This window comes from Dermochelys coriacea, chromosome 25, assembly GCF_009764565.3.
Source record: "Dermochelys coriacea isolate rDerCor1 chromosome 25, rDerCor1.pri.v4, whole genome shotgun sequence".
Taxonomy (NCBI): domain Eukaryota; kingdom Metazoa; phylum Chordata; order Testudines; family Dermochelyidae; genus Dermochelys; species Dermochelys coriacea.
The window spans coordinates 6,644,495-6,671,984 of record NC_050092.1 but is presented as its reverse complement, the minus strand read 5'-3'; the positions used below and the strand labels follow the sequence as shown (position 1 = coordinate 6,671,984).

The following is a 27,490-nucleotide window of genomic DNA, read 5'->3' as shown; positions in this document are numbered from 1 at the left end:
AGTTGGTCTGTCATATGTTTAATCTTCTATTGCACTTTTCACTCGTCCGAGGACCTTAAAACACTTTAGAAACATCAGTGAATTAAACCTCTAACTACTGGACCGGTATGTCTCAACATTTTCCATATTGGTACCCTTCTCCCCTCTTCCATACCGGGACCCCCTCCCTGGAATCACCCTCCAAATCTAGCTGGGATCTAGCTCAGACCAATCTGAGAAGGGCAGAGTGGGTGTGACCCTCCTAGGTTCAGAACCCCTCCACTAAACATCTCAGCCCCCTTTCTTAAACAGACAGAAACCAAACCCAGGAGTTATTTGACTGTGCTGGTCACTGGGAGGCCCAGGCGGGTTTCCGTATGGCGGAAGGGACTATGTGACCACTGCCTTCTAGTGGATTGAATCAGAGCTGTTCTCATGCTTGTGCTGCCCTCTCATGGCAGAAGGACTATGAAGAGGACCGAATCCAAAATCCAAATACAGCATAGAGCCAATGCAGCTTCTCCTACACCCTCAAAGGCTGGGATTTTGGAGGCAAAAGGTGCTAAGCTCTTTTCCCCACACTGTGACGGTGGTATAGACAGGGCCTTTGCCGCACGTCTTTTCAGAGGGGGCTCAACAAAGCCGTCTCACGGAGGAATGGGATAGGCCAAAATGCATCCACAGAACCAAGATTTCCAAGGCAAGAAGCCATTGCCTATGAGGCTCTGGGAGAACCAGGATGTGAAATACCTGCAGCATGCTCAGGGAAACTGCAGAAAGGGGCAATGTGAGCCAAAGGACTGGGACCCTTATCATGGGTCTTTTCCACGCAGCAGCACAGAAGATGGACAAAGCCAAAGCTAAGCTGGACTTTAACTTGGTCACTGTTCTGTGTCCACGGAGGAAGAGGTACTGAGCTCAGTGAGATCCTCCCAACATGCCTTCTGGGTGCTTGCAATGAGCTACTGTTATTACTGCTCCTGCCCTGTGAAGGTACATCGAGCTTTTCTCAGAAGGAGGCAAGGTCTGCCTGCTGACAAATAGCATAGAGATGGCTGGATGGGTAATGGGATGTGGATCCTTTCACCTCTCGGACAGGGATTTACAGCCAGCGCAGGGCTAACCCTGAGTCCTTCCCATCTGAGGCTGTTCAGCGTGAAATGGTTTTGGTGGATCTCAGCCCAGCTCTTAGTGGACAGGTGTCCCCATCCCAAAAAGCCATTAGTAGGGCAATGCAAATGGCCCTTTCTTGGCGGTCTCAGTGGAGTGGCCAGACACAGACTCCGTCTGGAGACTCGGCTGTGCTCAAGCCCCCAGTGATTTCCAAGTGAGGGGCTGTGGCATGTTAGCGAGGTGCATTTGTGCCAAAGGGCTCATTTCCCAGATGGCGTCTGCTCCGTGGATAAACTTTGCTCTCCAGGCAGGGCACATCAATTTCTTCATTTGATTTTGTTTTCCTCCATAACAGACAGTTATGCAGCCATGTTGGGCTTGTTCTCAGAACTCTGTACCCCTTGAGAGCTGCAGAGCTTTTCTCTCTTCTTTCCTTTCCTGTCTTTGCGACAAGGAAATAGGTCACATTTCAAAGAAACCTATAGGCGGGGGTTTGTGAATGTCAGTCCGCACAGGGGTTGGGACCTGGCCTGTTTCCCTCTTGCTCTCTTCTGAAACCATCACATTGCTTTTACACCCAGGAATGTTGTTCGCTTTCTTTCTATGTCTTTGATGTAAAGAAATCCAGCCAAGACCCTCGCCCCATCTGCAAAGCCAGGTAAACTGCGGTGCGCGGCTCCAGAGTTATTGCGACCCTGCTGCTACTCTCCCTTCTCTTATGTCTGTCTACACGTCTTCAGAGCACTGGGGGCCTGTTAAGTGCACTGAGCCTGATTCACCGCTGCATGGCTCCAGTTTTACCCTAAAACTCTTTACTCGTTACTCTGTTGATTTCAGGAGCGTAACAGCAGAACAAAACTGGAGGGAGGTTAGAGTATTTCAGGGCCCCCGAGTTTTCTTTTCAAAATAGTGGGGAGTTAGCCAGCTTGGGGTAGTGATTAACATGGCCTGACATCCTGTTAGTCAGTGGTGCTGAAACTTTTCCATACCAGGACTTGCCTCCAGAGCCTTTTCTCCCATCGAATTGGGATCTAGCCAGAACCCATGGTCCCAGTTAGCAATATGGGAAGGAGAGTCTGGCTGAGATTCCCCGACACCTGTTCATGAACACCTTTAAATAAAGAGGGGGCCTTCATAGGCTCTCCATCTACAAATATCGACAAACTATACTCTGCAAGACAGGCTGTTGGCAATTTTTCATCCATTTCCTTTAATTTCTTTGTTATCGCATCTCTTCTTGCTCTGCACTTGTCTAGTGAACTCAGGCAACATTGCAAAATCCCATCAATTCGAGCTTGGTTATGGAACAAAATGGAACAAAGGAAATTTGAGGTTAAGCTTCCGGAAACCTTTCTTAATGGTCAGATTTGTTAGACTGTGGAATAAGCTCCCAAGGGAAGCAGTGGAAACCCCATCAACGTGGGTCAGTTATAAGTAGATCAGGACAAAGAACTGGAGAAAAGATCACAGGGAAGGTGCCTATCTTGGCAGGGGGATGGGATTAGATGATCTCAGCGGGTTTGTGTCAACCCTGTCTGATTTCTGTATTTTTTCCATTCATTATCCTTTCTCCACTGGCGTTGGGGAGTGGCACAGCTTCCTGTATGCCATGCTGATATTCCTGTAAAATGCTTTGGCACCACAATTGAGGAGTACACACTTTCATGAACAAATAGGCATGAAGCCACAATTGCATTAAGTGTAAATTGTAAAGTGGATTTTATAAAGGTTATTTTCCACCAAGACCATAGTTAGGAGATGCAGCATAACAAGGTCACTGCTATCCTTGGGCACCTGTCTTTTAATCAATACCCTGGTCACGTTTGTCCTTTAATTGGCCAAAGCCTGGTATTCTGGGGAGAATGTTAACCCTTGGTTACCTATCTCTGCTGCAGCTTCTGTGCAGCTGTAGAATGGGGCTGGGACCCCGTTACGAGCAGATGTTCCACTGGGAAATTAGCCTGTAAACGTGACGTGTGGGGGACACGGGTTAAGGGCCATGTCACATTTTGCACTGGGTACTGGGTACGGCAGGCAGCACCGAAGTGGCAAAGGCTTGGGAAGATTGACTTGGCTCAAGAATGGCAATAAATATTTTAGCAAGGATGGGTCTTGGCTAACACAAACCTTGGCCACATGGGGCCAGCAGCACAGAAAGCAAAGAGGTCAGGGACTGGCCAGGCCATTGAGACTGAATCATTTTTCACCCTGAATGATGGCCTTGTAGGTCAGAGTTGAACCATTTTACTGGAGGGGTGGGGGTGTGTGTGGGAAGGAATCTTGTATTGGCTGCTATCCTTCTAGGTGAAGACCTATTTAAGCGTGTTGCAGGACACCAGTCTCAGGGCCACTGAGGTGTGGTTTTCTAGACAGAATGCATGGCATCAATATGATATAACTTGAAATACTACATATGCTATAGAGCACCTGCTTTACTATGAACCGTTGTTAATCCCAGCTACCATAATGAAGCATTAGACAAACTGTGACACACACAGTCAGCATTATGACTTCTGCTGCATGCTATTCTATTTGGCTGTTTGGGATTGTTCTCTCTGCCTTGCAGTGGTTAATCTGTATTTTTAAATTTAGTTAATCCCGGCTAATTATCATCAATGATTTCATTTATATTGCACTACCATTCCTAGGCCCTGACCGAGGCCCCATTTGCTAGGCACCATACATCCCTAGAAGGAAACATTGGGCCCTGACCCAAAGAGATTACGGTTGAAGTATTAGACTACAAAAAAGTACAATAGAGATCTCAGAGTTATGAACACGTCGGGAATGGAGGCTGTTCAGAACTCTGAATTGTTTGTAACTGAACAAAAACTTATGGTTGTTCTTTCATAGAATATCAGGGTTGGAAGGGACCTCAGGAGGTCATCTATTCCAACCCCCTGCTCAAAGCAGGATCAATCCCCAATTTTTACCCCAGATCCCTAAATGGCCCTGTCAAAGATTCAACTCACAACCCTGGGTTTAGCAGACCAACGCTCAAACCACTGAGCTATCCCTCCCCCCTATTAGTTTACAAACATTTACAACTGAACACTAGCTTAATTCAGCTTTGAAACTACCATGCAGAATTAAAATGCTGCTTTCCCTTGGTTTTTTCAGTAGTTTACATTTACACAGCACTGTACTGGCTTTTTTTTTTTTTGCTGTCTGCTGCTGCCTGAGGGTGCACTTCCGGTTCCAAATGAGGGGTGTGGTTGACCGGTCAGTTTGTAACTCTGAGGTTCTACTGTAGATACAAGCAGCTGGTAGGGGGGCAGGGGAGGGGAGAACAAGGTTCATGTCACTTATTAACTGCAGCGGGAGAAAAGAAGGAAAGCAAGATGCTCTCCTGGAAAGGACAGGTCCTAAAGAAGAAGGATGGACCAGTGGTTAGAGCATCAGCCTAGTTCTTGGGAGACCAGGGTCCAATTCCCTGCTGTACCCCAAACTTCCTGTGTGACCTTATATAAGACATGTGGTCTCTGTGTCTTGGTTCTCCTCTGAAAAAATGTGGAGAACAGCTCTGCTTTACCTCAGAGGGGTGCTGTGAAAATAAACATATTAAAGATTGTGAGATGCTTGGATAGTGCAGTTTTGGAGGCCAGCTAAGTCCCTAAGATAAATCTGCATTGTCTAGTGAGATTGATCTTTCAATGCCTTTTATCTCACACACTGGCACTGGGATTGCTTCATCTACCAATGAAATGCAGCCCTCTTTGGGGTGAAACAGCAACCATTCTTAACAGAGAACAAAAGTCAGCAAGTGAATGAGGCAGAAAAAAAAAAGTTCTTATCCAAGCTGATATTTTGCCACATACACGGTGGTTAAACACCCCTGTTTATGCAGGAAGCACCGTGGATCTTTGATGACCACACAGGATGGCCCGGGTCATGAGCCTTTTCTGAAAATCTGCACCCCTAGCATCCCTACCGTCCCAGAGGAGCATGGCTTCGCTGTTGATCCAAAGGGAACAGTGGCTCCTAGTGAACTGGAAATGCCAGTTCATGATGAGCCCAATGTCCCTTAAAAGTCTCCCAGTCCAGTACTGACCCAGCCCAGGGGGAAGAAGCTTTGAGGTCTAACAATCGCAGCCCACCTCCTCAATCTGTGCACGGGCCAACGAGATGGAACAGAAGCAGCCTCAAAGTTAGGTCCTCGAAGATCCCTGCCGTTTTTAATGTGTTTCCCCCAGTTAGCTGCTGGGGTGGAATGGGATCGTAATTGGCTGTCATTTCTGGGCAGTACGACAATTCAGACAGGCTAGTTATTTGTCTCAGACCATTAAATATAACAAAGCATTTTACTATTTCAAAATAGCCCCGAGATCCACTGGGTAAGGCTGCTGTGGCATTGTCGGCTGTCTGGGCACAGAGGGATCTTCCCTGCTAGGGTGTGGTTTGCCGCACAGGAAGTGGGATCTATGGGGGAATCTGAGATTCCTCTGGGATACCCCATCCTAGACCATAGGTACATACTCAGCATGGCTAGCCTCTCCCACTGCTTGCGAAGCTGTGGCTACCCATTGGTTCAACGAGAGTTAGCACCAGCAGGTCTCCTCGAGCTGCAAATCACACCCCCAGCTCTGTGTGTATACCCTTGGTATGTGCAGAACATGCAGCAAAAGGACTGCAGGGCAGATTGGCAATGGGAATTTAGTCCACAAGCAGCTGTGTCTGGGACTCAGCGATGATCAACGTGGACAGGAAAGCATCCCCATTCAAGGCAGCACGCAAGATTGGCTTCCTGGGGTGCAAGCACGTGCTTAATTGTTTCCGTGAATCAGAGCTAGAAACGGTTGTTGCTCAGCCTTTGCCATGCAGCAGATGTTAAGGACTCAATATTTCAAAATTCAGCATCCAAGCCACTTCCACGACCGATGGGCCTTGCCTGCAAAAAAAATCACTCGTGCATTTGCACACTCAAAATGGACCCTTTCACACAAGAAATAGCAACTAGCATACACCAACATCCATTTTCATGGAGTCACCGGCTTTGCACAAAATGCATGCTGGTCTCATGCAAACGGATGTTTGCATGTCAGCGCCTATGACATTTTGCCAGTGTAGCAGAGCTGACGAAGTTTGAACCTTTATCCCCTGGTATCTTAATGCTACCCTCTGAAAAGGGGAAAGCCCATGAACGTGTCTTTTAAGCATGTGCATTAATGGGAGTTTTACACACATCTTTGGAGATTAACAAGAAAGGGAAAAAAAACCTTCTGCTTAGAAAACTGCGTTAGTGGCATGCTCTCCTCCAGACTCACAGGGCAACGATATGGATGTGGCAAATCAGCCCTCCCAATCAACTGTGGATATGCTGACCAGGGTCCCAGTCTGCATCACATCCAGCAGGCATTTGACGATCACTCGCTACGGATGTGAATATTAGTCAAATCTTGCACTACTTGTAATAGCTGCCAATTAAGTTGTGCATCAACTATAAATTAAGCATATGACTTAAGGCTTTTCAAGGAGACACACCGGTCGGCTCAACTGATCAGTTTTTGCTGTTAGTCCCAGATGATCATTAGTTCTGGGCCGGCTTGCTATTTCATTTCATATACGGTTATACGATTATAACCGTAACCAAAAAAATGGAAGCTTTTAGGTCTTTCCTCTGTGCACTACCCATCCCCCACTGCTCTGTAACTCACAACCAGCCTCAGTATTTCAAAGCAGACTGAGCACAGGAAGTGTGATTCTTATTTATATTAAGGCCCCTTGGTGTAAATGAAAGTCAGGTCCTACATTCGCTGCTGCCTTTAATTGTTCTTAAGCTGGCATCACTGTTTGCAAACCCAGCCCATGAATGTTAGGCAACTAGCGTAGGATTTTTCAAAAGATCCGAAGGAACCAGCTCCTATTCAATTTCAGTAGGATTGGGTGCCTAACTCCCATAAGCTTTGTGAACATCCTGTCCTTCCATTCACATAGGGCACCTAAATCATTGGCCTGATTTTCAAGGTTGCTGAGCACTCCCAGATAGACTTGGCTGGGCTTTTCTCAAAAGGTGGTTTTTTGGTCGACAAACACCAATGAGTTTAATTGGAAACCTTTTGCGGAAAAGGGCCAGTTTCAACTAATTTTTCAGCTAGAAAAAAAGTCAAAAAGTTTCCAAATGGTCAAAACAGAACGTTTCAACATTTATAAACAAAAATTTCCAGAGTTCCAGTTTAAAATCCTTTCAAAATTAAAAGCTAAACTAAATTTAAAAAATAAAAACGGTCAAAATTGAAATGACTTCTGTTTGCCAGAAGCTGGGAATGGGCGAGAGGGGATGGATCACTTGATGATTCCCTGTTCTGTTCATTCCCTCTGGGGCACCTGGCATTGGCCACTGTCGGAAGACAGGACACTGGGCGAGGTGGACCTTTGGCTGACCCTGTATGGCTGTTCTTATGTTCTTAGGTGTAGTTGTAGCTATGTTGGTCCCAGGTTATTAGACAGACAAGGTACGTGAGGCAATACCATTTATTGGACCAACTTCTGTTGGTGAGACATTACCTCACCCACCGTGTCTCTCTCAATCTGAAATGAAACGTTTAATTAACCTGAACGTTCCCCCTCCCCACGATTTTTGTCCGCTGACATTTTTTGAAACTTGGCCTTTTTGTCCCAATTCAGGTTGGGAAAGTTTTTTGATATATTGAAAATTTTCACAGGGCAGGAAAACCATTTTTCATCCAGTTCTACTCACAACTGGCTGGGATTTCAAATGTGCTGAAGGGAATTAGGGGCCCATTGCCTTTCAGTGGGATTCAGGTGCCTAATTTGCTTACGGTGTGTCTACAATGCAACAAAAACACAACAGAGAGTCTTAGAGCCTAGATTTCACAGACCAGGCTCCAGTCCAAATTGGGAATGTCTACACCAGGGTCAGATTGGCCACCCCGAGAAGGAGACTAGAATTTACCAATGTACATTGCCAAAGAGCCACAGTAACACATTAGCAGCCCCCCATCAGCACCCCTTCCGCTCCAAGTGCTTCCCACGTACTGACAGCCCCGCCAATCAGCACCTCCCCCTCCCTCCCCGCACCTCCTGATCTTCTGTTTCATGGTGTGCAGGAGGTTCGAAAAGGGAAGAGCAAGGCCACAGTAGGGTCAGAGGAGGGAGCGGGGCCAGGGCCTATGGCAGAGCCAGGGGTTGAGCAGGGAGCACCCCCCAGTACATTGGAAAGTTGGCGCCTGTAGCTCCAGTCCCGGAGTAGGTGCCTAGACAAGGAGCCGCATATTAACTTCTGAGGAGCCGCATGTGGCTCCGGACCCACAGATTGGCCACCCCTGGTCTACGCCACTATTTTTAACCCTGTAGTGCAAGCCCGAGTCATTGACCTGGGCTCTGAGACTCCCTGCTGCAAGATTTTTTTGTAGCATAGACATACCCTTAGGTCCATGGAAAATCTTCCTGTAAATGCCTAAATGTATATTTCTCTAGGGGAAGCCTATCGTTCAAGCACCAGACCAGGTGCAGAAGAGTTCTTTGGGTTTATAACTAATCAGGGTCACGTTCAGCAGTACGTGCTGGCTGCTTTACAGTGCTCTGCTGCCACAAAGGAGCCATCAGGCTGGGGAATTGACCAGCTAAAATGGATTTATAACTGCTGGGGCAGTGCATAGCAGCTGGAGTGCAGCGGGGCTGGAACAATTTGTACAGTGGGGGTGCTGAAAGCCATTGAACCAAACTGTAAACCCTGTATATGATGGAAACCACTTGAAGCCAAGGGGTGCAGGAGCACCCTGAGTTCCAGTGCCTATGGAGCTGGTAACAGAGATAGATGCCAGCAACACACTGAGCTTCTAAAATGGGAGGCTTGTGTAACCCCATGCCTGCTGGATGTGGTGCTTTGTCCCCCTCAAGTGGCACCTAGACCATCTAGAGCAGGGATCTCAAACTCAAATCACCAGGGGGGCCCACATGAGGACTAGTACATTGGCCCCCGGTCCATCCCCCACTCCACGCCTTCCATGAAGCCCCACCTCTTCCCTTTCCTTCCCCTATTCCCACCCTTTCCCCAAATCCCCGCCTCTTCTCCGCCTCCTCCCTGGAAAGCGCTGAGAGCTGCCAAACAGCTGTTTGGCGGCAGGAAGCGCCTGGAGGTAGGCAGAGGAGTGGGGACAGGGCATGCTGCGGGAAGGGCGGGAGGGGAGCTTGGCAGCCTGCAGGAAATAATCCCGTGCACCATGTGTTTGAGACCCCTGATCTAGAGCAGGGGTGGCCAACCTGGGGCTCCGGAGCCACATGCGGCTCCTTGTCTAGGCACCGACTCCAGGGCTGGAGCTACAGGCACCAACTTTCCAATGTGCCAGGGGGTGCTCACTGCTCAATGCCTGGCTCTGCGCCCACTCCACCCTTTCCCATGCCCTCCCCTGTGCTGCCATGCCCTCGCTCCTCCGCCTCAGAGCTTCCTGCACGCCCCGAAACAGCTGATCAGGAGGTGCGGGGAAGGAGGGGGAAGCACTGATTGGCGGGCTGTCAGTTGGTGGGAGGCACTGGGAGCAGTGGGAGCTGATGGAGGGCTGCTGATGTGTTGCTGTGGCTCTTTGGCACTGTCCATTGGTAAATTCTGGCTCCTTCTCAGGCTCAGGTTGGCCAACCCTGGTCTAGAGCAGTAGCTCTCCACCTTTCCAGACCCCTGTACCCCTTTCAGGAGTCTGATTTGTCTTGCGGACCTCCACGTCTCACCTCACTTAAAAACGACTTGCTTACACAATCAGACACAAAAATACACAAGTGTCTCAGTACACTAGTACTGAGAAATTGCCAACTCTCTCATTTACCACACTTATAAAATAAATCAGCTGGAATATAAATATTGTACTTACATTTTAGTGTATAGTATCTAGAGCAGTATAAACACATCGCTGTCTGTATGAAATTTTAGTTTGTATTGATTTGGCTAGTGCTTTTTATGTAGCCTGTTGTAAAATGAGGGAAATCCCTAAATGAGTTGATGTACCCCCTGGAAGACCTCTGCATACCCCCAGGGGTATGTATATCTCTGGTTGAGAACCACTGATCTAGGGATTAATAAGTCTGCTACAACTTTGGCTAAGAGCCACATGGCTTGTAGCTCATGCTGTAGAGACTGAGGCACTAAGCTCCAGCGGCCCCAGGTTCAAGCCTGTTGGCCGACGACTGGGGTCTGTCAGTATTACACATTTATTTCTGGGCACCGACACCCCTGGGCAGCAGAGGTCAAAGCCTTTACCAGGCAGAGCGATGCTGAAGGGACAGTTGCACTGTGAGATTGTTGTTGGAGAACTGCTTATACTGGTACTTCTATGTCCACATTGGCACTCTGCTGGTAGAGGGTTGTACATTGTCCAGAAGTAGGGGAATAGCTGTGTGAGCAGGATGCAGAATTAAGTGCAGATGCATGCAAGGCTGTGCCAAGCTGCAACACTACCTAGCGTAGACCAGACCTACACCTCCGATCTTGCAATTGCTAGGATACAGGTGGACTGCAACTACATGGTTAAGCTGGAGTTCAAGGGAAGCGGGGATGGTTTACAGGCTTAGTAGAATTTGTTACAGGGTTAGTTTATCAGGGGTAATTATGTATAAACAGGCCAGGCCGGACGCAAGTAGGAGCAGCACCTTGGGGCAGTGGCGGTCTTTTCTATCCTAGTGTATTATTACTATTCTCTCTTGCTATATAAATAAATGCACCTTTTATCCTGAAGCACCCCAAGGGGCTTTGCCGAACGAGTAATCACGTCACCTGCCTCTCAGGTAGCACACAGCCACATGACACAGATGTGTCAGGCAGAAAGAAAGAAAGAAAGAGTGAATGAATGTTTCTGAAATATAAATTTCCCATTGTATCAAGTAAAATCTACCACAAGTCTGTCTGTCAATGGGAAAGGAGCCCTGGCTCTCAAGGGCCCCTCTTCTCTAGCTCCTTCCAGGGCTCTCCAGCCAGGAGCGCTGAAATACAGCGAGATTTCACAAAGAGGAGGAGAGGAATTTTAACACTCCCCTTGATGCACATTGAAAAATCCTTCAGTCACAAGGGTTAAAACCAAAGCAGGACATTGCACCTTCCATTTCATCTGCAGCGAGACTTGGTAGGGCTGCTCGCAGAATTCCACAAGGCCCAGTCGTGAGACGGATTCTACAGGATGAGCTGGATTCTTCCAGGGGCTCCTGGAACTATCCCAATTCAGACAGCATTTGGGGTAAGCAAACCTCGGTAGGCTACACGGTAAAACAACTGAGCTTGTAGATTCCTGGAGCTATACTATCCACAAGCTGGGCATTAGTGAAAATGTTAACGAATCTCGACTTTTCAGGAGAATTAGCACCAATGATTATTCAGCCAAAAATGTACCATTCCAAAGTGCTTAGAAATGTTTTGCGTGTGGAAAAGTCATTGTGGATGAAGAATGAGATGACAAAGAGCAGGAGAGGGGAGATGAACGGCTCATCAAGTGGGGTACAGGGATGGTGCCATTCAGCTGTGGGCATGGGTTCAAATCCTGTACTGGTCCAGAATGAATGTCTGGTGGCATGTGTGAAATGAACGTGGTGGGTCTTGATCTGATTCTACCCTCCCTGAAAGGTTTTGGCCTCTGCTAGACAGCAGGTGAGACTAGATGATCGGTGAAGTCCCATGAGATCTTAAAACTGATGAACGAATACATTTATTTGGACTTTCCAAAAGTTTTTGACAAAGTCCTTCAAGAGGCTATGAAGGCAATGTCTCATAAGAGACTATCCAAACTGGTTCTTCCACCCTTGCTTCGCATGACGCCAGTTGCGTCACTTTTAAAAAGACAGACAGATTCATCCCATTCTCCCTGCCTGTCTGTTACTCCATCAACCGCCTCCTCTCCCTCCCGTCTTTCTGCTTAAAGCGCCTCCGATTGCACATTTCTCCAGCAGACCAGACTGGAACCTCTGAGGGGTCACTAGGGCAAATGGAAAACTGAGAAGAATTTCTCATTTCAAACGCTGTGACACTTCACAGTGAAAGTCATTACACCCCCCCTCCAAGATGTTTGTGTGGAAAAAGCTGAGAAGCTGAACACTTTGTATATGTGTATCGGTGCACATATATGGCCTGTTCCTTATCTGGGGAGATTGTTTGATCACACACACACCCACCCACCCACCATGAAAGCAGAGGCGAGATGCCAGCATGGCCATGTGATCATTATTAATTATTTAAAGCGTGCTTTGTTTTTTTAAGTGAATTTGGCATTGGACAAAAGGTGCCAGCCTATTTGAACCCTGAGTTGGTGCGTGGAGCCTACCAAAACAACTCGCCCACCCGCCCTCAAATCAGGGAGGGGGCCACAGAGTCCGAAAAGCAACAGATTATGGAGGACAAAAATGTCAAAATAGGCATAGGGGTGCAGGTCATGGGATCAAAACAAGCAATGCAGAGGGGGACACCGGGCAGAGAACTCTGGTCAAAGTCCAGAGCTCTGAGAACAGATTCAACGGACACTGCCCAGAGGAACTCTGCCCGGGCACATGAATGGACAAGAGACTGGCTAATCTCCCTCTCTCCCAGTCCAGCTTCCTCCTTTTGGACTGAGGCATGCCAGAGAGGGCTGGAGATTTTCAGATGTGCTCAGCGGGAGTTTTAACATTGACTTCACTGGGTGCCGAGTTAAGCCAACGCCGAGTGCTTTTGAGAATCCTACTCTAACGTCCTCTCTCTACGCACAAAACAAACAACTTGGCTGCAGCAGGGCAAACTTCCACATGTCCTCCAAGCAACACACTTCACTGTGACCTGGAAGGATTCCCTCAAAGGGCAAGTTCAATGCCCCACGTCAATTCAGTTCTTGGACTCTCTGCTGAGTGCGTGTGTGTGTGTGTGCGCGCGCAGGGGGTGTCAACTAGATCATTGCGTCAACCTAATTGTTATGATGGGGACACTAGTCCACTATGAATCATACCAAGGCAAACACACGCATTTCCCCACCGGGCTACCAAACAGCTGTCAGCCTAGAACAGCCAATCACTTCTCATCAGAACTGGCTTCAATCCCGTGACCTGGAGGTGAAAGACTCTGTGGCAAACACCCAGTTCCTTGAGCAATAACGTTCCCCCAGGAGAGTTCATTTTCATGGATTACCACCAGATGATCTAAGGAGCAGCCTGCACATTGGTGAGATAACTGGACATTGCTGGGCACCGCAGAAGGGTGTGGCTGGAGATGACAGAGGTCTGAGGGTTTTCTGGGGAGAACGTTAACCCTTGGCAGCTGATCTCAGCTGCAGCCTCTGTGCGGCAGTAGAACGGGGCTGGGACCTGTTATGAGCAGATGTCCCACTGGGAAATTAGCCTCTAAACACGATGTGCTAAAGGCCGCAGTGAGTTTGCCTAGGGGGCCAAGTATGCGAAGCAGTGAGGACATGGGGAAGGCTTAGGAAGATTGCCATTCTGGAGCAAAGTCAATAAATATCTTAGCAAGGAAGGGCCTGGAGTAACTCAAACCAGACACCCGGGGCCAGCAGCACAGAGAACGCAAAGGCTAAGGACTGACCAGGCCACTGAGACTGAACTCAGTTTTCTCCACTAGTGACGGGCTTGTAGGTCAGGCCTGAGCCACCTTCCAGGAAAGGGGCAAGACAAGCTTGTATTTGCTGCTCTCCACCCTGTTCCCATTCTGCGTGTGGGCAGAGGAGCTCATTCTTCAGGGCTGTCAGTTCAAGCCCTTTAACAGCCAGCAGAAAAGACGACCGATTTCTCCATCGAACCTTTTCCAAAGTTTTCTATAGAGCATTCGCCGAGCCTGACCTTACGCTCAGGCCAAGATGAGAAATCCGGAGAATCATTTTCCCCAAGTGGAACTCACAGAATTGCAGAAATTAGATATGGGAAAGTCCTATTAGCTCATCCCATCCATTACCTGCCAATGTGGGATTATTCCCTACAGTATATTTTCTAGTCCAGTTTCAAATGACTCAAGTAATAGGACTTCCACCACTTCCCTCGGGGAAGACGGTTCCACGCTCAAATGGAAATGTTTCCTGATAACTAGCCTACATTTTCCTTTGCTTAACATCAGGCCATTCCTACTAATACCCCCTTGGAACAGGTTAACAAACTGCCTCCTCTCTCTCCCGAGTGATCAAGCTCTTCAGACGCTTGGAGTTGGCTATCGCATTTTCCCCCCAGTCATGCTTGGCCAACACAACATGTGCAGAGTTAGTTCCCAAGAATTATACTCATAAATCAGTTCCACCAGCCCTTTAGCAGTTTTACTGCTCCTCTCTGAATTTTTGCTAGTTTGTTGACATTTTTCTGATACTGAGATGCCAACTGAAATAACAGCAGGATCAGGATGCCTTGCTCCTTCATTTGCCAGGGCAGCTGCATCAGGGGTCAGGTATTCACTTCTTTTTAAGACAGCAACTTTTTAAAGGTTATTTCATACAAAGACAACTTGTCTTTGTTTGAGAACTGATGAATGCACCCCAAGCCCTACTGGCTTTTGCCCCAGATAGTGATGGCTTCCATTCCAGCCACTCAACCATCTGCGTTCCTACAAGCGAACAGCACCACTGCTTAGTGACAAACAAGCTATCTTAAAAAAAAGGTATTGTCACGCCTGGATGTGCTGGCTCCACTTGACTGCCCTTTCAAATGAAATACAAATGCCTTGCGACTCAGGATCATTAGAGAGCTCTTGGCACATGTTGCAAGAGTAGAGATGTTAACCATGATGTCCTGGCCAGATTCCAACTTGGGTAATTATGTTTGCCCTCTCTACATCCCCTCCTGCAGTTTTAATTGCAGAATGTATTCTTCCCTTCCCGAGACACTTGTGGAAGGTCACTGGAGCAGAACGGCTGGGGTGGCCCATCTCAGAGGGACATCACAGCCTTTCTGATCCATGAACTTTACGTTGCAGAGGTGGGTGAATGTTCCATATAAACAACTTGCAAAGTGCTCTGGGACCTTTCCTGACAAAAGATGCTATCTGCATGTCCATTATGACGACAACCAAAAAAAAAAAAAAAAAAAAGGACTTCTCCAGCCAATGGCTACACACATTTGGATCCGCCTGTGAGTGGAAAGGGGCACTTCTGCTGGGCTGAGGTGTCCTAAGATGAGCTGCTCCTGGAAGTCAAATAGGTAAAATTGAGAGGACCAGCACACAAGGCTATTGCATCACGAGCAAGGCATAGCCCTGCTGCTGCCCTTTGCACAACTGTGGATTTCAGCCAGACCAAGTTGTGCTAGGGGCTGCACAAACAGCACAAAAAGACAGTCCTCATCTTTGTGCATGTCTGAGTCAGTCTACTGCACTTGACTGTTTGGTGGGTTAATCTTGACATATGCTGTGAAATGGATTTAGAGGTGGAATGAACTGAACATAAGTGGAAAGTGATGCATTTAGAGAAGACATCCAAGCTAAGTAGCTCTTAAGGCAGTGAAGCAGAGGTGCTGGAACGAGGGGTGTGGCAGCACCCCATCTTGAAGTGGTTTTCATCATACAGGGTTTACAGTTTGTTCAATGGCTCTCAGCACCCCCCACTATACAAACTGTTCCAGCCCCTGTGCAGTGAAGTGGAGCAGTTAATACAGTGAAGGACAGGAGGAGCCCCACTGTACTGACAAACCCAACTTCACGTCCCAGGGGTACAGAGGGCTAGTAGATCGTTGGCTTCCATCACCCAGGGACACAAGACAGAAATGCAAGGATATTGTACTATCACAGAATAAAGCTCTGCTCAGACTGCATTTGGAATAAAGTCTCCAATCTGTCCTACCTGAATGGAGGACAGATACAGTTAGACCGAAGCGAATTGACCATAAGGCAATTAGCAAGATAACTAGAATGGAGGAGTTTGTAGATTTGGAGGTAGGGTAGCATGGACTGACAGATTGAGGTGATGATTAAGAAGGGACATGATAAAAATACTGAAGCCAGCTAAGGGTTCTCAGTCAAGCTAGTCAAAATTTTCTGATCAACAGTTTTCAAATGGAAAATGCCAATTCAGTGGAACGGAAGCTTTCTGCATGACCGGGTCAATTCCAGTGAAACTTTCAATGGAAGCTAGGCAGGTAGACTGGCCAGTCAGCCTGGTTTCCTGCTAGCCCACTGGCCAACCAGCCAGCAGGTGGGCAGGGTCCCAGGCTCCATTGGTGGCCAGCTTCCCAGCCCACTTACCAGCCAGGAGTTTTTCAAGATATTTCCAGTCTAAAAAAAAAATTGTATTTCCAGCTTTTCTGTCCAACTTGGAACAATTTCTTTTTTCTGGAACTGCATAATTTCCCACGGTTCTTGCACAGCTCTAGTGATCACACATTTTAAGCCTGATGATCTATTGGCCTTTGCTGGACTGATTAGAATTAGAAATCTTAGGGTTAAGTTAAGGAGGCATCATCTTGCCAAGAGATTGGTGAAGACGTGGCTGACGGGAGCAGAGGGAGAGCAAAGTATCACTCATGCATCTGAGCACAACACGGGAGGACAATATAGAATGCAGTTAGCAAAAGGGGCAATTATTATTATTTTGTATTATTTGCACTGCAGTACAACTTGAGATCAGCATCCCATTGGGAGAGGTGGTATGCGCTAGTAGCTAGGCTGGCAAACTAGGAATCGGGAAACTATGAATCTATTGGCAGCTGACACTAACCACCTGTGACCTCCTTGGCACGTCTCTCTGCCTTCTCTCGTTTGACTGTAAGCTCTTCAGGGCAGGGACTGCTCCTTGCTGTGTGTTTATACAGCACCTGGATCTCGGTTGGAGCCTCTAGGCGCTACATACAAAAAAAACACAAAACAAAAAAAGAGCTAAACTAGAAGATTAAATATCTCCCCTTTTTAACTTAAAACAAGAAAAATGTATTCCAAATGTTTCTAACATGCAGAGGATTAGGTCTCTGGCGGGGTCATTTTGTTGTCGGAAACACATTTCTGACAGTTGCTTAAGCATGAGGTATATAGTGTGGGTGAGAGGCTGCGGTGTAAAGTGTCTTCCGCAAAGCACGGCTGTCTCTTCAGCACGTAGCAATGCCTCCAGCCATGTGTGAGAAGGCACTTGTTAAATGCATGGTGAGAACAACCGGGGCCAATGCGGGAGATGAAAGATAGTTTTCATTTCTCTCATGCTCTTACATGGCCCCCATTACCAGGATACCCGAGTGCCTTACGGTGATGCTGTGAGTAGGAAGCACCGTTTTCCTCCTTTATCCAGAGTGGCTCAGTGACTTGCCCAAGGTCACACTGGAAGTCTGTGGCAAAGCTTGGAATTGCACCCCGGCCTCCCTCCTCCCAGCCTAGCAAGCTAACCACTGGCTCATCCTTCCACCTCATTTCCGCTCTGTCAGGCCTCTCTCCCCTTTGCACAGTACGTGCCATTGCCTGGGAGCCCAGTGCTCTGTACTGCAGACGGCCACGGAGATGGAGGGCTGGAGCCCTTATGCTGAGACAGTCTCAGAGCAGATGGCAGGGGCTGCTGTGGAAGACAGCCCCCTGCTTCCTTGTGTCCTTTCCACTGGCTGAAGGTGTCCCTGTGGTGGCACCATGGAAACCTGGCCTTGGCCCAGACAGGGCCTGGCTAAGGAATCAGCTCCTCTCTCTGGTTCATTAGTCAGTCCCAGGAAAGCTGTCAAGCTTTGACACTACATTGTGACTACTGTCCTCACATGGCTCAGCCTGAGTGGTAAGCAGGGGCGCAGAGGTAGATTGCAACCAAGTTATTACTGGTTTGGAAGACTTGGCGTTACCTATCCAGAGGAAGTGCGCCATGGTAGAGCCATACACACTGCTGGGAGCACCAGGGTCAAACTCTACACTGGACCTGTGGGTTCAGAGTCATCGAGTCTCTGTAGTGACTGTACAAAGAAGAGGGGTGTGTGCGCACGTGTGCATGCTCACGCACGCCTGTCCTCCAACCTATGAATCAAATCCATATGCTGCAGACACAAGCAGTTGTGTGTCCTTCACACACAGGAAGCAGAGACTAGACCCTCTCACCTTTCAGCTCCAAACACACACTACTCCACTGCACAAGCGAATGGAGAAATCTGGCTTCAGAGTGGCAGCAAGTCCCTTACCCTTTCTGTGGGCTTAAACACTGGAGGATCATCACTCACTCAGACCCTCAGCCCAGGAGGTTATGGTTGCATTGCCTGCAAGTACACAGTGCCAGCTTTATCTGGAGCATCCCACCACTGGGTCACGAGAGATGTCATCCTACCACTTCAGGGAAAAAACTGCTCTAGAAACGCAATGGCCTCCAGCTCTCACCCGCCAAAGGCCAGGCCCCATGACATGATGCCCTTTGTGCCAAGGAATCCCAACCCTCCACTCACTGAGATGCAACGACTTTGCCGCAGAATGAAAACCCTGGGGAACGACCATCTTGGTCATACAGACAATGATATTAAGAATTGGTTTTATCGGTAGGTCTGTGAATGGCTGCGACAGCCTTCCTGGAACTCAGCAGGCTTCTTGCTGATGACCTGATCCAGCACTCAGTGAAGTCAACAACAGAGCTCCCATTAACTTAGGACATGATCAAATCCTGCACCACCAAAGTGCTTAAGCCAGTCAAGCTCAGACATTTCTGAAACATTTTGAAGACCAGACAGGATATGAAATTCAGACCAAGTGCTTTAACCAGTAAAATCCTATGTCCTGCATTGCTCTTGTGCATTGCTCTCAGGAGAGACAGAATCATGCTTCTTAATTTTGCAAAGAGATCCCCTAGGTTACCGTTCCTACATGAGATAAAGGGTCCATCACTTGGCGATCCTGCTGCAGGAGAGGGACCTTGTATGGCTACTCCAGGGCAGTATTTTGCAGTCGCAACTTTAGCAGAGCCAAGACACTTCTGGCAATTGTCAGAATCCAATTGAAAAAGTTTGCGTCCGCTCTGTGGTCAGCCACGGACTTCTGCAGAGTGACTGCCTGAAAGCAGCCACATTACATAAGTTATCCTGTTTCACGCAATGCTGCTTTCAGAGTAGCAGCCGCGTTAGTCTGTATCTGCAAAAAGAAAAGGAGGACTTGTAGCACCTTAGAGGCTAACAAATTTATTTGAGCATAAACTTTAGTGAGCTACAGCTCACTTCATTGGATGCATGAAAGCTTACGCTTAAATAAATTTGCAATGCTGCTTAGCCCCTTAGAGATCAAGCTGATGTCTGTGGACTCTGCTGTCCTCCCCTCCCTCCACCCCCATAACAGGGGACAATTAGCTAGTGAGCATTTGTGAAAAGGAACAGGAGGGTGCTACTGAGCATGATCTCCCATACTACACAGATGGGGACCTATGAGTACCTGGAGAGGCAGGGAGACAAGGAAAAGCATAAGGAGCTCACTATAGGAACCTGCTCAGCCAATAAGGGGTGTTCATGATGGGTCAGCACGAAGAAGGGACACCGCCACCAAGTCAGTAGATTCACACTGTGTGGCTGTTTTTCAGACAGTCCTGACCACTGCTGGGTCTTTAAAGACTCCCTGGTACTGTTTGCAGCAGAGCACTGGCCAAACTCCAGCTTGGGTGACTTCACACTGCCCTTCAGATTTACCTGGCTGTAGAACTGTCCTTGCCTTAGCCTTCGGCTGATTGGAGCATTGCTCCACCCTGCCAACCAGCTGCCACATTCCACCCCAGAGGTGGCTGCATTCCACTCATTCCTGTGGCATACAATTGGCACATCCATTTGTAAAATGGAAGGTGCTATATGAATGGAAGACAACTTTCTTGTAAGAAGGAGAGCCTCAACATTAAGCCTCGACCCATGCATACGCACAAAAAAAAAAATCAGCTCAGATACGAAGCTTTCTTGGCTGAGAATTGCGCTTTCAAACTGCCAACTAAGCCATGCCCACTAGGCTGCCTCCTCCCCCCATGCAGGTGGCCTGCCTCCCTCCCCACACAGCAATGGGAGCTAATTGCTTCTGCTCATTAGCATTTGACAAATAACCACAGAGAGAAAAAAGTCCCCAGCAGGATATGAAGCTTAGGCCTTCACTGCCATCTGACAGCGACGATCAGATGTGTCATTATTTTTCCATTCTTTATCACCCGATCTCTCCTTCCCCTTCAAGCGGAATCAGGGTGCTCTTGCCAGCTCAGAGTGGCTGTGCCAAAACACGGGCAGAGAGTGAATGAATCAAAATGAAAAGGCAGGACGGGACTGAAGTGTGCAGGTGGCAATTTCTGAGCCTGGGGGAGCAGATGTAGGGGGTGTGTGTGTGTGTGTGTGTGGGGTGGACTTTGCATAAAAGGTTCATGAGTTCCCCCTTCCCCCCCCCCACGGAGTGACAAGCTTCCCCTCAGTCACCAACTACCCATCCAGCTGCAAGTAAACTCAGCAGCTGCTGGGGTGTGGGAGAGGGGGTCAGCAGAGGCGAGACAGAGTCTTGCTAGCCAGAGCTACCAGATCAGATGGAAAAATGCATACGGGACAATAAGGTACTGAGCAGTTGGTCAGCAGTGCCACAGGGAGCACAGGTCCAAGCAGTCAGTGCATTGGGCAAAAGTTCCATTTATTTAACAAATAAAATCCTGGTAATTGAGGGGTCTGGGCACAGTGATCAGGGATTTAGTTGGGGGCTTGTGATTTGGCTCAGCTGCTCAGATCCTGATTGATACAGGCCCCTCAGGGAAGTCTTGCTGCTGCTTTGGAGCCTGTCTGCCCGGGCTGGGAGGCTCGCTTCCAGCTCTAGTGTAGACATCCTCTAAGTGGAACGTGGGCAATACAGACAAGGACACAGAAGCAGCTGCCTGCCACAGACCCTTCCCAGTACCCAGAAGAGTGATCCTGTTTCAATGACAGCTGAGAAGGAGAGGATATTTATTGAACTCCGATTTCTCCTCATTTTCCTGCCTGGAGCAGTATTTTCCTAACCTCCCTCCCATGGTATCAGAAATTATTCTACACTTTGCTTCCTAACAACGGTGCATTATTACTGGGGCAAAATGGTCACCATGTTCCACACCAGAAGTGGCTGTATTTCAGTGATGGATGAAAGATCTGAACATGCACAATCTGGGATCCATAGAGATGAAAGACCTCAGACTTCTAGTTATTATTTACCCTTTTAAACACACAGCCAAGAACTATCCTTCAAGTTAATAGCCTTACCTGCTCACTTCCTTAGAAGAGAGAAGACCAGGTCCCAGCTGAAGCCCGAGTGGTGCAGGTTTCCAAAAAAAAAAAAAAAAAAAAAAAAAACCACAACCCAAAAACACCCCTCAGAACAGATGTTGAGAGGTTTGTTTTCCAGGGTTTCTGTAAACATGAACACAGTCATTTCACTTAGGGCTAAGCCTGAATAAAACCCTCTTCCAGGGAAGGATGACTTCTTAGCAAGATCTATTCAACTGTATTTGACTTGTGAACTGAAAAAACAGAAGCAAAATGTGAATGGGCCCACATTGTATACTAATGTTCTATTTATCAGGAGCTCAGAAAGCTTCAAGCTGTTAGCAGATGTTTTAATGAGAGGTTAATCAATTGTTACGCAGTCCAATAGATCAATGGACTGCTTATAACCACCTACTACACCTTTGACAGATGTGCTTATAACCATATATAACATACTATTCATGACTGCAACATGCTCATATCTATTAATCTTGTGTGCCTCAGTTTCCCCATCCACAAAAATGGGGATAACAACATTGACCTCTTTTGTAAAGTATTTTGAGACCCACTGATGAAAGGCCCTACAATAGCTAGGAAGTATTCCTTATTAGGCTTTTGTAAGCAGATCCTTGACACGAAGCATGACCATGCCTAGTGTAAGATGCTGAGCCCAATTCCCCTGTTACTTATGCCAGGGCAGAGGGAGTGCAGAATGGTAGCAATGTATACCCCCTTTGCCCTGACACAAGTGACAGAGTCAGGTATTACAGCCAATAGAGTCCAACGGAGAGGCAGTGGAGAATCCGGCCCTACGTAGTTAGCATGTCAGTGAAGCCAGCTCCTTAGCCGATATTTCAGTTCTCTAGCTTAAAGTGCTGCTCTTATTTGTGCAGAATAGGGCCCAGTTGCTGAGCATGCCCCTGAAATGCTACTCAGCCATACACGCAAGCCATCTATCCTGACTGGCTTGTGTCAGCAGCAGGACCAGGAGCGAACCAGGGACCTCTAAAAAGCAGGGGTCACTGCCCCCTGCGCTAAAGGAAGCCGCTCGGTTAGAAACAGTGGCCTTGGTAAGTTATCCAAGGGATCCCATTCCAAGGCCCAGCAATAGCTGATAACAGCAACACCCCATTGGTGCAAACCCTGCAAGGCCAGGGCTACGGCAGAGCCGCGCACGCGGCTGCGGGGGCGAGGCAGCTCCTCGCGGGGCCTAGCAGAAAGGTTCCATGGCAGTTGCAAGCCGCTGAGCGGGTGGAAGCAGCAGCCGTTGGTTGGGAGCCTGGCAGGCAGGGGAGAGTTTCTACCCTGGAACGAGCCAGCCCTACCCCCATCACTGCTGGGAAAAGGCTCAGCAAGTCCAGTATGTGGCCATGTCAGGCTTCCAAGGGCACTGCCTCCTGGTAAGCAAATGCAGGGGTGGAGGGAAGCAGTCTGGAGATGGACCAGAATCTCCCCTCAGAGCACCTCAGACTAGCTCCTCATGCCTCATTACATGGGCCCCCCATCCACATCCCTGCTCCCCCTTTTCCAGCCTCATGCCTACACCTCCCTCCCCGGGTCAGTCTCACTGCTCTGCCTCCGTGTCCCTCCTCCTTAAGCTCTTGCCCCTTCAAACAGCCCCTCCTTGCACTCAAGCACGATCACACCTCATTCCTGCCTTTGCCTCAAGCCCATGGCCAGGCTGGGGCTTGTTTGCCTTCTCCAGGGCCAGGGGCCACTGTAGCCAGTGGTGTTTTACCAATGCCACTCCCTCATGGTGTCATCCCCACTAGGGCTCTGTGAGAATTAGGGTGACCAGATGTCCAAATTTTATAGGGACAGTCCTGCTATTTGAGGATTTTTTTTTCCTAGGTGCCTATTATTCCCCCCCACACTCGGTCCCAATTTTTCATACTTGCTATCTGGTCAGCCAAGGAGGAATGTTCCAGCAGGGAGGGTAGGAAAATCAAAAGCAATGGGGCAAGAAAATAACCCCCACCCCCACCATTACTGGCTTTCCAGAGAGACACAGCTAAGCTCTGGGGAAGGCAGGCATCATCTTCACCAATACCACCCTCATCACTACTGCATTTCCTGGGATGGGAACAGGCACTCACAGGGAGTCTGAAGGGCCAGGCCCAGACACAGCAAGAGGCACTAACAAGAGAACAGTCAAGGGGATTATTTCTCTCTCACCCTCATTGCCTTTCCTCAAGGCAACACCAGCCCTGGAGCTGCTGCAGCAGGGCTTCCCCATGTGGCTTCAGGCCCTTCTGCTGCCTCCATTCTCCTGTCTCCATCACCCTATTGCTGGTGTTTTCTGAACATGCTTCCTCTTTCCAGGAGCCTGGTTTACTAAGGTGATAGTCAAACACTCACAAATCTCACCCCCACCTTGGCTGGCTGGCTGGCTGGCTCCCTTGGTGCAAGGTTCTTAGTACTGGCTTCCCTAACCTTCTTCCTAGCAAGCACCTCTCCCTGCAACTCCTGCTCAAGCACACCAAAGAGTTACTACTGGCCTTATATTCCTCAGCAGGCCTAGTGCTGAGTCACATGCTCCCATCCCCTTGCCCCGGGCCCTCTCTATTCCCTTCACCTGGGGAGGCAGGCTACACCTGGCACAGGTGATGCTGAACCTCATCCATCTTAAAGGGCTAGCTCACACTGCGAGAGCTACATTACTGGGGTTTGTTGTGACCAGGTTGATAATAAATCCTAACAATAATGATAATATCGTCAACAATAATAATAGGAAGACATAAACAGCCCTCATGACAGGCTCCATACTTCTCCCTGCATCACTGATCCAACCCCACTGACTTTGATTGATTTGCACCAGTGTCCCAGACAGCAGAATTTGGCCCAGCCTGTTGTGTTTAGATGTCATGAAGTGATACACCGTAGCTGGCAGTTTTCTCCCATGCCGAGGTCTGTGGCTGGCTATAGATAGCTGTAAATGACAGATATCTCAGAGATCTTTCTGTTTGTCGTGCCCATCTAAATGTGGTTGCAGTTTTGATCAGACCTAATTAAGTGAGGGAGAGGCCTTTCTCAGTGTCACTTCACACATGAAGGCCAACATGTTCTAAAGTGGCCACTGATTTTGGGTGCTTCTCTTTTTTGGTTGCTCAACTTCAGACACTTCAGGCATGTGGGGATTCTCAGCACCTCCAGAAAATCAGGCCCAAACTGCCACCCAACATTTAGAGGCTGCTTGAAAAATAAGGGCCTGATTTTAGCAATCAGGGGGAGTTGAAGATGCATAGCACCATATAGGCGCTCGCCTTGTATGAAGGGTTATAAATGAAGCCTCACAACACTGCTGCAAGATGGGGACAATAATGCTGTATCTATTTCACAGAGAGGCAAACTGAGGTACGCAGCAGCTAAGAGAGTAACTCTGGGTCACACGGTGAGGCAAGTGGCAGTGTCAGGAACAGAACTTATTACTGCAAAATATCTTTGAGGCCAAGTGCTTAGCAGGATTCAGAAAAGGTCCAGACATGTATATAGATAACAAACATTTCCCATATCCTGGGACCAACACGGCAACACCACCACTGCATACCACAGTTTCCATAGTTGTATTATAATAGTAAAGATTAAACACAAACTTTGGAAGGGATATAAACCCACATGCGTCAGGGCCTAAACCACTCCCTAAATATCAGTGGTCAGGAAGTAAATTTAACGGGGGGACTAGTTACTCCATAATTGTTTCCTTCAGGGTTTCTTGCATTTTCCTCTGACACAACTAGTATTAGCCACTGTTGGTAACAGCATACTGGGCTAGTTGGACCCGTGATCTGATTCAGTCTGGCAATTCCTATGTTCCGAACTCAGGTCTCCTGCCCTCGCGATCCTGCTTGCTGGCCCATTTGGTCCCCGTATCCTCCAATTTCATGCATTTGATTAAAGGGGCTTCACAACGCAGGCTGAATTTTGCTGAGCCTGACACAGTTTAATCTACGGCTTGTACCCAAGTTGCAAACCTCCCTGACTGTTTCCGGCTGTGGTTTCCTGCAATAGTAAAACACCTCTGTTGCTCAGCCTGCTTTCGGTTGTTGGATGGCCCTTTCTGGGCTTCAGGCAGATAAAAAACAAATAGGGCAAAAAAAGTTGGTGGCCATAAATCCAGCTCCCTGTGCAGGCACCTCCTTGCCTTGCTCCTGAGCAAAGCAGGGGAGTTATGGCAGGATGGCGTCTCTCCAGCAATCCCCCTCAATCCCCATCCCACATGTACTAGGCCAGTGGTTTTCAAACTTTTTTTCTGGCGACCCAGTTGAAGAAAATTGTTGATGCCCGCAACCGAAAGGAGCTGGGGATGAGGGGTGTGGGAGGGGCTCAGGCCTGAGGGTTGGGGCATGGGGGTGAGGGCTGTGAGTTGGGGCCGGGAATGAGGGGCTCAGGGTGTGGGAGGGAGCTTTGGGAGGGGGTTGGGGTGCAGGAGGGGGCCAGGGCTCTGGGCTGGGGGTGCAGGCTCTGGGGTGGGGTTGGGGATGAGGCATTTGGGGTGGAGGAAGGGGCTCTGGGTTTGGGGAGGGCTCAGGGCTGGGGCAGGGGATTGCAGTGTGGGCTTACCTTGGGTGGCTCCTGGTCAGTGGCTCAGCGGGGGTGCTAAGCCAGGCTCCCTGCCTGTCCTGGCACCATGGACCACACTGTACCCTGGAAGTGGCCAGCAGCAGGTCCAGGTCCTTTGTGGAGGCATGCAAGTGGCTCTGTGTGGTTCTCGCCCGCAGGCACCGCCCCGCTCAGCTCCCATTGGCCAGAACCTGGCCAATGGGAGTTCGGAACTGGTGCTTGGGGCAAAGGCAGTGCGTGGAACCCCATGGCCCCCCTGCCTAGGAGCCGGACCTGTTCCTGGCCACTTCCAGGATGCAGCGCGGTGTCAGAACAGGTAGGAACTAGCCTGCTTCAGCCGGGCAGCACCGCCAATGGGACTTTTAATGGCTCGGTCAGCGGTGCTGACCAGAGCCGCGACGACCCAGCGCATTTCATTCCGTGACCCAGTACTGGGTCGCGACCCGCAGTTTGAAAACCACTGTTCTAGTGTATATCATCTATAAAGTCAATGCTTATTATCATGATTGATTATTTGTATTATGGTAGCACGTAGGAGCCCCAGTCACGAATCAGGACCCCAAATGGACTTGGCACTGTAAAAACACGGAACAAAAAGACAGTCCCTGCCTAGCCCACACACTATCAGGGTGTGGCCAGCCTAGCTCAGAATGCCATATGACCGTCTAAGGCCTGGTCCTGTCTGTGCTGGCTTTTAGTGTGCAATAGGTCTGTCCCTCAGTCGACCAAGAGGCCTGGCCGTTGGGACAATTTAAAATCTTGTTGGTCTCCTGCCTGTACCCAACCCCCTGTCCCATCCCAGAGCCCCCTCCCACACCCTGAGCCCCTCATTCCCGGCCCCAACTCACAGCCCTCATCCCCACGCCCCAACCCTCAGGCCTGAGCCCCTCCCACACCCCTCATCCCCAGCTCCTTTCGGTTGCGGGCATCAACAATTTTCTTCAACTGGGTCGCCAATTGAAGTCCATCTTCGTCTGATAGACTGTCAGCTCTGTCGGGCAGGGACTGTCTTTTTTGTTCTGGGTTTGTACAGGCCCTAGCACCATTGGTCCTGGTCTCTGACTAGGGCTCCTGGGCACTATGATACTATGACTACTGCTAATAATGAATTAAAAAGGTGTGCAGAAGCGCAGAGACCAGACACAGCAACCCAAGGAGTCGGGTTGACTGTATTCTGAATGCGACCGACACGTCTGTGAAAAGGAGACGCCAGCTCAGCTCTTCTCACATCACGCTACATCCCCATCAAAGGCCAGCGCCCAGGGAGCCAATGTACCCCCTGGAGTTCACTGGTGTTTCCATGAATTAATGGAAACTAGCCGAGGTCTGTGGGTGGGATTTAGATAACGTGATACCAAAACCAATAGCGCAGATAACAGCTCATTGGTGGAGGAGACTCATCACAGGTTCAGCCAGCAGCGTGACATGATGCATTGGGTTCCTATTGAGAGCTGGCTCTGCCGGGATAGGTGGTAAGTCCCTTTCTCTTATTACTCTGTCGTGAGTCTAGGGGCCTCCGGTGACATCTGCAGATTCCAGTTTGAAAAGGGTGGGAGAATTGCACAGAATCCAATCTGCAATGATGGATTGTCACACTGGAGTCACAGCTTTCTCTGGTTTCAGAGTAGCAGCCGTGTTAGTCTGTTTTCACAAAAAAGAAAAGGAGTACTTGTGGCACCTTAGAGACTAACAAATTTATTTAACAAATAAATTTGTTAAATACATTTGTTAGTCTCTAAGGTGCCACAAGTACTCCTTTTCT

The 27,490-nt window shown here is 48.7% G+C and overlaps 1 protein-coding gene across 5 annotated transcripts in view; it reads left to right on the top strand.

The window, feature by feature from the left end:
* The first annotated feature begins 1,543 nt into the window (after window positions 1-1,543).
* The window catches only part of LOC119848431 (tyrosine-protein kinase ZAP-70), a 43,617-nt gene continuing 17,670 nt past the window's right edge, over window positions 1,544-27,490 (top strand). Inside the window, exons 1-2 of one of the 5 annotated variants that reach the window (XM_043502765.1) lie at window positions 1,544-1,750; window positions 26,854-26,979. The gene's annotated coding sequence lies outside the window, so the exon portion shown is untranslated. Of the gene's footprint in view, window positions 1,751-26,853; window positions 27,201-27,490 lie in introns of all 5 variants that reach the window. The other 4 variants (XM_043502766.1, XM_043502764.1, XM_038384238.2 and 1 more) reach the window with 4 other exon arrangements.